Genomic DNA, 9,473 nt, shown 5'->3' with positions numbered 1-9,473 from the left:
CATGGGTTGAGCATCTACCTGTGGGTATGGGCTCCCTGGTGCTTCGTTTTAGAATTCAACCCTGTTTTTATCTGCCCCATAAGCTAGGAACTTCCTAGAGGCAGCCTGGGTTGGGAAGATCCCCTGGAGAAGGAAATGGCAACCCAGTCCAGTATTCTTGCCTGGAGAATTCCATGGACAGAGGAGCCTGGCAGGCTATACAGTCTATGGGGTCGCAAGAGTCCAACACAACTTAGCGACTAAACGACCACCACTTTCTAGAGGCAGGGGTTGCCTTTCTCCCACCTCTGCATTTCCTGTTTTGCTCTCAGCATACACTCAGAGGATGTATGATAAACACCTGGCTCGCCCCTCACACAACAGAAACAATGGCTTCCCTTCTTTCGAGCTTCAATAAGTAAAACCCCTCCAGCCCACCGCTGGGGGCTGGCAGCGGGTCCTGTTTTGAGGCATCTCCCCGCCTTGGTTCTCCCTGGGTGGCCCCAATGTCAATGTCCGCTGAGTATTTCTCTACTGATGCAGAGAAATGAGCCAGGCAATAGGTCTGGCCCCTTCTCCTTATGGCCGGTGAACGAGGGGGTACAGGCAGATCGTGAACTAAAGCTGGAGGGAAGCCCGGTCCGGGAGCTGGCATGGCTCTGGGCTCTAGTGCCAGAGAGGTGAATGGAGGAGAGAGGAGGGGACGGTGCCAGGAGCCTGGGTTTGGCAGCTCCCTCCGGAGAGGACCTGGGGATGCCCTCGAATGTCCAGGAGGCTGGTGACCTGCCAAGACTGGGCAGACGGGGAGAAGAGTGCAGGCGGGGAGAGAGGTGGGAACCTAGGAAAAGGGGCAGCGGCCGGGTAGGGGGCCGGGTCTGGGCCCTTTGCAGAGTCGAGGGTTGACCCACAGGGGTCGCTGCGCCGCTCGCAGCCCCCTCCTGCGGGTTTTGGGAGCCCGGTTGTACCATCGCGCGGCTCTCGCAGGGGGAGCGGCGGCCACGGCGGCGCCTGGCGGCGGGCTTCGGAGACAGCAGCACGCGGCGGAGCGCAGGCCCTCGTCGGCTACTGACGCAAAGCCCGGCGGCGTGGAGGCCGGCGGCGCCAGGGTCTGGGGGGCGGCGCGGCACCAGAGCCTACCCTTCACACCCCCGCGCCCGGTGGTAGGAGCCCGGACCCAAACAAAGGCGGGCGGCGAATAAAAGGCGGCGGCAGCAAGCTGAGCTCCGGATTGCGCGCTGGGGAATGAGACACACACCCGGCAGTGCACCGTCTGTGCGCTCTGGAGCGGAGCGGGGAACCCTGGTCTCTCGCAGCTCTTAAGAGCTTCTCTCTGCGACTCCCGCGACGGGACAAGTCCGCACGGCAAGGTGGCCGCAGCCCTGGGCCCCTCCGGTGCGTCTCCCTCCCGCGCCCGCGGCTCAACCGGCTCAGCTTGGCCAGCCGAGGTGAGTGCGACGGCCGCTGGGCACCATCCGTCTCGGAGCTGGGGAGTGCATGGCTCGGAGGGGGGCGGTGTCATCCGCGCCGCCCCCACCCTGGCCTGCGCGGGTCTGTATGTGAAGTTCTCCCGCTGTCCAGCCAGCCCGGGAGGAGGGCCTTGGACCCTCCGGGAAAGCCAGTTGGTAGGGGGCAGAGCCCAGAGCTAGCCCTCGCCCCCCGCGGCCGAGCTCCAGCTCCGCACCAACTCCCCGCGGGACCCTAGCACCAGCCAGGTTAATGTCCACAAACAGCGAGGCTTCCGACCTCTAGTCCCCTGCAAGTCCCCGCGGGAGTACAACTGATTCCAAAAGTTGAGCATCAGCCTGAAGCCGCCAGGGATCAGGCTCTCACCCAGTTGGAGCTCACGAAGGGGGTTGGGAAAGGTTAATGACCTCCTCTCCAGCCACTTTCTGCCAGAGCACACTCATGCTCTCGGCGGGACATTCTCGGAGTCCTCGGGCCCAATTAACCTGGCCACAGGTCCAGTCCGGAGCGCGGGAGCTCTGGGGCACACCTGATGGGCGTTGGAAGCTGAGCGCGAGAGGGTTTGCGGGCTCTGCCGAGAGCGCTAATGAGGGTGGAGTTGGGGTGGGCAGCCGGGCTGTGGTGGTGGAGCTGAGGGCCTGGGAAAGATTCTCGGCGCGAGTGGCGCCCACTCTTGTGAGCCAACCCCGCCGTGGGAGAACTTTTCCCAACTCCCCGGGAGGCCCGCAGCTGGGCTAGGAAGGCGCCTCCGAGGAGCCGTCCTTTCCTCGCCTCCTCTCTGCTGCACGGTTTGGCCCTACGTTCCTCTTGAGACTGGGCGCAGGTCCCGCCCGTAGAGGCCCGGGGTCAGTACCGCGGACAGCGCCTGGAGGCGGCCTTGGAGACTCACAGCCCCGTCTCGCGCGCCCACGTGCCACGGACCCAGGCACACACCAACGCAGAGTCCATGCACACACGCACACCGATCTACCCGCAAACCACACACCTATAAACAATCCCCGCACAGATTCATAGTCCACTCACGCAATGTACATCCACCCACACTCCACACAGTCCGCACACACAGGGAAGATTCACCAGCACGTGGACACACACATTTTCTCACAAGCACCAGCAAGCAGAGAAATGTCTTCACTCAGGTCCTGCTCTTTCCGGACATCTAAGCCTCGGACTCCAGATCTCATCTCTGGCTACTCACAGGGATGCCCAGTGATCGCCCCCTCCTGCAGACACAGCCCCCCACCCCTACCCCACAAATGCACACACACCCTTTGGGGGAAAGCAGCAGGTCACAAAGCAAGCCCTCCCCTCCCCCTTCTCCAATGCAGACCTGGTCAGGAACCAGGGTGTCTGCTGAATGGAGGGCGTAACCTGGCCCAGTGGAAGCTGCAGACAGAAGCCCAGCCTTACAGAATCTTGGTACTGGGCTCAGAGTCCATTTTGCTCAGCTCACCACCTTCATGCCTGCTCCCCTTTCTTACTCCAGACAAAGCTCCTGCAACCAAGGTCCACACCCCGTCTCTCTGCATCATTCTTTGTTTGCACTTTCTGTCTCTTTGTTTCCCTGTTCTCTTCCCCTTCCCTATGTTTATCTCCCCCCTCCCCCCACCACTGCCCTCTTTGTCTTTCCCAGTTCTTCTTTCCCAGCTGCCTTCACTCTCTCCTTAACTTTCCTGCAGCCTGGGCCTGATCCAGTCAGTCTTTGCTCCAATGCGGAACGGCTGACCCTTAGGGGGAGCTGACTCCATTCTCTAAGTGGACTCCATGTCCCCATACCTCTGACCCTCCTCCCCATGGGGAGTTCTGCTCCCTCCCTGAGGAAATCCCCAGAGCCAGACACCCCAGATCCCTCTCAGTCTTCGAGGGGCCAGGATTCTTCAGTTCTGGAATCACAGCAAGTCCCTTAAAATCCAGAAACTGAGCTGAGAGAGGAAGAATCCAAGTGAAGTGGTAGAAGGAGTAGAAATAGGGGGCCAGTCCTAAACTCAGCTTGGCCACAGGCTCCCAGTGCGTCCTTGTGCAAATGCCCTTCTCTGAGCCTTAGGCTTTCCCGTCTATACAAGGATAGGCTGGTTGAGGTGACCTTCAAGCATCCCAGTTTGGCCCTAATAATGTGGGACACTGGTGTTTCTTTGAGTCTCTTGAGTGTGAGTGGGACTGAAAATTATGATTCTAACCCCAGAGTTTATGGTAGTTTTCCCCTTCTTCAGAGCATTCACCACCAGTGAAGGCATCCTGTCCCCTGAGCAACAGATGTTCAGATGACTTCCTTTGTAGGACCAGAGATGTCAAGTAATATTCATGAGGTCACAATATTCAAATGGTCACTGAAGTGCTATTTCCACTGGGCCAGGCATTGCTTCTATGTCACTTTATCCTCTGCATAAACCCCTGGTTCTGCTGGTGGAAGATTAGTGAATGAACGAATAAATGAGTAGAAAAGTCAGGACTAAAACCTGGATTGCCTGACCCTCAGGATCTTGGAATTTTGGTTTAAGCCCTTTTCCCTGATAGTTTTGGAGAAGGAAATGGCAACCCACTCCAATATTCTTGCTCGGGAAATCACATAGACAGAGGAACCTGGTGGGGCTACAGTCCTTCGGGCCACAAAAGAGTCGGATACAACTTAGTAACTAAACGACAGCCCTCATCCCCTCTTTTCCACTGCCACTCACCTGGTCATTCAAAGGCAGATGGAATTGTCTAAGACCCTTCCTCCCTTAAGGCAGACTCTAGGCTGGTTGCAAATGACCACAGAGACGTGACTGCCTTGCTGAGAGCAGCTTTAGAGGCTGTTCCTGGTGGGTAGAGGCTTGGGCATCAGCTCCAAGTCCCAAAGACGCCACCAAGTAGGCTGGCTGTGGGCAGCTGGCCAGGATCTGCAGCCGGGAGGGAAGATAGTCATCGCTACCATTTGGCTGAGCAACCCTTTCTCACAGCCCCATAAGCTGGGGACTGCAAAAATCACCTTTACAGATGAGCAAAGCAAGATGCTAAAAGATGAGGTGGTTTCCCTAAGGGCAATCAGTAAGCCCACTCTTAGTCATAAAAATAGGCACCCCAAAATGGTGGTGGTGGTGGCAGTCATTGATACTGATGTTATTGGTATTGATAATGTTGTTAGCTCTATGATGACTAGAAACTCTGATTTGGTTATTTGGTCCCTTTTCCCCCTCTCCCCTCTTTTCTCCCACCGGAACCTCTTACACTCTTCCCCCACCCGCGTATGGAGAAGCTGAGGGCTGGGACAGTGAGGCAGGGGTGTCTGATTGCCTGTTACTCTTAGTCAAGGCAGAGGGCTCATTATTTGAAATCTTCCTCCTCTTGCCCACCCTCCCCCAACCTGAGCGTGTCTCCTGCCAGAGAAGCCTGGAGCGGTGTCAGAGTCTGTCAAAACACCCTTCCAAGCTGGGTTCTAAACGCAAAGCCCAGGGAAAATAAATAAAGAGGGCAGTGTTGGCCCAAAATAGAAACACGCACCAACTCACAAATACGCATGTTTTCCAAAGTCGCATTTCACAGGCAAGACAGTGCGATGCCCGCTCCAGCTGCTCGACTAAGGCTGGAGGCAGGGATGCTGCCAGAACTGGTCCAGGAAAGGTGGCAGAACCTCCCGCAGTGAGCTCAACTCTCTGCCTGGCCATGGGGGAGACCAGACGGCTGCTCCCGCTCCACACCAGCTGGAAGGTAGATGGGTGGGAGGACTGTGATGGATGTGTCTGTGGTAGTCAGGACTCTGGAAATGAGCACCAAACAGGACTGATGGCCTTGCTTCCTCTGCTTTACAGTGGGTGCAGCAGGCTTGTAATAGCAGTCCCGATAATAACTGCCTTTCATTGAGTATCTACTGTGTGCCACATGCTAAGTGTTATACTCAATCTGTCTCAACCTCACAATCATCTCATGGCATATGGATTGTTATCCCCATTTAATATGTGGGGAAACCAAGGTTCAGAGAAGTGAAGAGGTTTGCTTAAGGCCACACAGCTAGAAGGGGCCAACTTGGGGTCAGATTTTCATCTGCGTGAACCAAGAACCCTTATTTTGTCCAGTACCCTGCATTGTTTTAGGGCTTCCCTGGTAGCTCAGCTGGTAAAGAATCTGCCTGCAATGCAGGAGACCCAGTTTGACTCTTGGGTCGAGAAGATCTGCTGGAGAAGGGATAGGCTACCCACTCCAGTATTCTTGGACTTCCCTGGTGGCTCAGCTGGTAAAGAATCTGCCTGCAGTGCAGGAGACCTGTGTTTGATCCCTGGGTTGGAAGATCTCCTGGAGAAGGGAACGACTACCCACTCCAGTATTCTGGCCAGGAAAATGCCATGGATCATATAGTCCATGGGGTTATAAAGAGTCGGACATGACTGAGCAACTTTGACTTTCTTCCTGCATAGTTTCTGCTATTCATTCAGTATATATTTTTTGTCAAGAAACCCATGAATGTGATGATTTTCAAGAGTGTAAATTCCTCTGCCGGTTGGGTCAGGTGTAAGGGTGGGGTTTAGCTTTGGCCATCCTAGGCTTGGTATTCAGGGCTTCTGGACTGGGGCTGGGACTGGGTCTTAACCTTTACATCTTGGATTCTGTCCCCAACCATGAGAACCCAGACCTGTCTGCCTGGGGGATAGGCTCAGGCAGGAGCCCCACTGTGAAGCCTGGACTATGAAAAATGATTTAACTCAAGAGATTAGGGCTGCAAGAGGTGTCTGTAGACGGGAAGTTATTTCAGAGAGGGTTAGTGAATTGCCCAGCATCACACAGCATGTTGGTGGCAGAGCCTGAATCTCAGAATCCCAGGCTTGTGTGCCATGTGGCCAGGCTAGACTCCTTGAGTGTATGGGAAGCACCCAATGAAGGGGGTTGAACAGGTGCAGGCAGTTAACATAACATTCCCTTCCAAGCACAGAGGTGAGATGTAGCCGGTTTTCACTGCCAAGTCTTCTGCTCCACATACCCCTGATATCAGGACTAACCCTGCTGATTTGCGCAGGTGCCTGCATTCATCCACGTGAACAATGGCACAGGAAGGTGCAGAATATTTGCCACAAGTTAGGCACTCTGCTGAAAGCTTTGTTGTTGTTTAGTCACTAAGTCATGTCTGACTTTTGCAACCCCATGGACTGTAGCCCTACAGGCTCCTCTGTCCATAGGATTTCCCAGGAAAAAATACTGGAGTAGGTTGCCATTTCCATCTCCAGGGCATCTTCCCAATCCAGGAACTGAACCTGAGGCTTCTGCATTGGCAGGCGGATTCTTTACCTCTGAACCACCAGGGAAACTTATCATGGGCTAATTGATGTAATCCCCACAACAACCCTGGAGGTAGGTATGCTTATTCTGCTTTGCAATTGAAGGACCCAGGCTTGAGAGGTTGACTTACTTGCCCAAAGCCACACAGCTAGGAAAGAGGCAGATGGAGCCCTGCAGAGGCTGCACTAGCTGGTTTATTCTGGTGGTTAGAGGGAGAAGGTTTGAAATCAAAGCCATGGGGAAGGAGAAGCTGATGGGCAGCAGCAGGCTATTTATGTTATACCTCCAGGCCTTGTCATGCTTGCTGGCATTAGTGCTGGCAGAAGCTGCTGCTGCTGCTAAGTCGCTTCAGTCGTGTCCAACTCTATGTGGCCTCATAGACAGCAGCCCACCAGGCTCCCCCATCCCTGGGATTCTCCAGACAAGAACACTGGAGTGGGTTGCCATTTCCTTCTCCAACGCATGAAAGTATAAGTGAAGTCGCTCAGTTGTGTCCGACTCTTAGCGACCCCATGGACGGCAGCTTACCAGGCTCCTCCGTCCATGGGATTTTCCAGGTAAGAGTACTGGAGTGGGTTGCCATTGCCTTCTGCGGCAGAAGCTGAGCCTCTACCAAAACCTGGAAGGAAGAAGCCCAGCAGAGGGTCCTGGGCCCAGCTCCTGGTATGTTAGTGAAGCGGAGGGTCTGGATATGTTTCTCCTTGAACTCAAGGGAAAGAGCCTGCTAGGCTTGTGGAACCCCTGTAGACACCCTTCGTTCTGGCATCCTGCTTTCTCTCCTTGCTCCTCCCTCTGAGGGAAGTAGACTGAGAACCTGGGAAATTTGGAAAGGGCCATGGGGTGGAGATTAGAGTCTTGCTGTATCAGTGAACTTGACCATTGGGAATGAGGAGGTGGTGGGGACAATGGGAAGGATTGGCTTGAATTTAGATGCCAGCAAGTACCATCCAGGTCTCTTATAGGGAGCATTCCTTGGAATTGGGAAATGACGACCTGGGAGACAATGTCCAGAGGCTTAAATCTCCTCTACCAGAAAAAGCCTTCTCCTTAATCCCCCACCCCACAAATGTCTACCTGAGCACCCCACTGTGTGCTAGGCATGCAGAAGTGGAAAAACTTCAGTCTCTGTCCTTGCAGAGCCCACCAGAGTCTCCCAGGCCTGCCCCACACCCCCTGCCTCGACCAGAGGTGATGGGTAAGTGAGAGGTCACTCAGGTTCCCCAGCAGAAGTGGAAGAGGGACCCAAGTGTCCTCTGGGGCTCAGAGAACATGATCCAGGCAAGTGGTCACTTCACAGTGAGAAGGAAATTTCCTCTGAGTGGCATCTGGGTGCCCTCCCCGGCTTGATGTCTTGGTGGGAGAGGGGGCGTGGTAGCGAAAGCTCATTCCCACCCAGCCATCTGCTCGAGGCATCCAGCACACACACTGGCACCTGGATGATGTGTCCTTTGCCAAACCTTGTTAATAGAGGAGACATGACTGCCAGCTGGAAGCCACTCCTGTCATGAAGGAGAATGTGGTGATCTTGTTGTCTCGGGGGAAGGCAGCTTAAATGGGGCTCGGAGTTGGAACGGTTGTAGCAGACTAGTGTTCCTAGGATGTTTGGGGGAGGAGTGTTTCATCCCTGTCTCCCCACAGTATCGGCCTTTGCACTGTCCTGGAGGATTTCTCCTGTTCTTAGTTGGGAGAGTTCTGCAGGGTGATCACCTGGTAATAATGACAATTATAATAATGGCTGACATATTTTGACTGTTTACTGCCTGCCAGGCTTCGGGCTTTGTAGGTATTATCTTAGTGCATCCTCACACCTGCTCTATGAGATGCAGGGCTGCTGCGGCTGCTAAGTCACTTCAGTTGTGTCTGACTCTGTTCGACCCCATAGACGCCAGCCCACTAGGCTCCTCTGTCCCTGGGATTTTCCAGGCAAGAGTACTATAGTGGGTTGCCATTGCCTTCTCCGGATGCAGGGCTAGGTCTCTTCGATTGTGTCCTACTCTTTGCCACTCTATGGACTGTAACCTGCCAGGCTCCCTTGTCCATGGGATTCTCCAGGCAAGAATACTGGAGAGGGTTGCTGTGCCCTCTTCCCAGGGGATCTTCCCAACCCAGAGATCAAACCCAGGTCTCTTAGGTCTCCTGCATTGGCAGGCGGGTTCTTTACCACTAGTGCCGCCTGGGAAGCCCTGCTCTATGAGATAGCTACCATTATTATTCTATTTTAAGGATGAGAACTGTGAAGCATAGAGAGACTAAAGAGATTGCCAGTAAGCCTCAGAGACAGGACTCAAACTGAGGCAAGCTGGACTCAGTACCACGATCATGACCGCCATAAAATGACTGAGGCTCACACTTTGGCCTTGATTTGGGTCCTTGCAGAGGAACAGGACTGAAATCAAACTACCTTTTGGATCCTTCAGTAATCTGGGTAGTTTGTACCTGTGGGCTCGGGCTGAGTCCTGGTTGACAGGGTGACATGGATTGACCATTTGCTCCTTGACAGCCAACTCACTGAATGGATCACTTTTCAGAGATCCAGATGCAGGCAACATCTGGCAGACTGGCAGGGTTATTCTGGCTTTCATCCAGAAGTTTCCCCTTTTCATCCCATGTCGATACAGCTGGGACTTGCATCCCTCTGGACATAATCATATGTGCGAACTTTCTGTTTGAAATACTGTTTTCTGGTTTTTAAAACATCATCTTGTGACTTCACAAAAGCAGGATGTTGGTTTTGGTTCTTCTCTGCAATCTGGGCCTGAGAGACATTCAGCTAAGCTAGAGAG

The 9,473-nt window shown here is 54.2% G+C and overlaps 1 protein-coding gene across 1 annotated transcript in view; it reads left to right on the top strand.

Moving 5' to 3' along the window:
* Window positions 1-1,218: 1,218 nt before the first annotated feature.
* DISP3 (dispatched RND transporter family member 3) overlaps window positions 1,219-9,473 on the top strand; it is a 58,112-nt gene continuing 49,857 nt past the window's right edge. The window contains exon 1 of the mRNA XM_070768226.1: window positions 1,219-1,424. The gene's annotated coding sequence lies outside the window, so the exon portion shown is untranslated. The remainder of the gene's footprint in view (window positions 1,425-9,473) is intronic.

This window comes from Bos indicus, chromosome 16, assembly GCF_029378745.1.
Source record: "Bos indicus isolate NIAB-ARS_2022 breed Sahiwal x Tharparkar chromosome 16, NIAB-ARS_B.indTharparkar_mat_pri_1.0, whole genome shotgun sequence".
NCBI classification, from domain to species: domain Eukaryota; kingdom Metazoa; phylum Chordata; class Mammalia; order Artiodactyla; family Bovidae; genus Bos; species Bos indicus.
The sequence above is the reverse complement of the archived record's forward strand: the minus strand, read 5'-3'. Positions and strand labels throughout refer to the sequence as shown.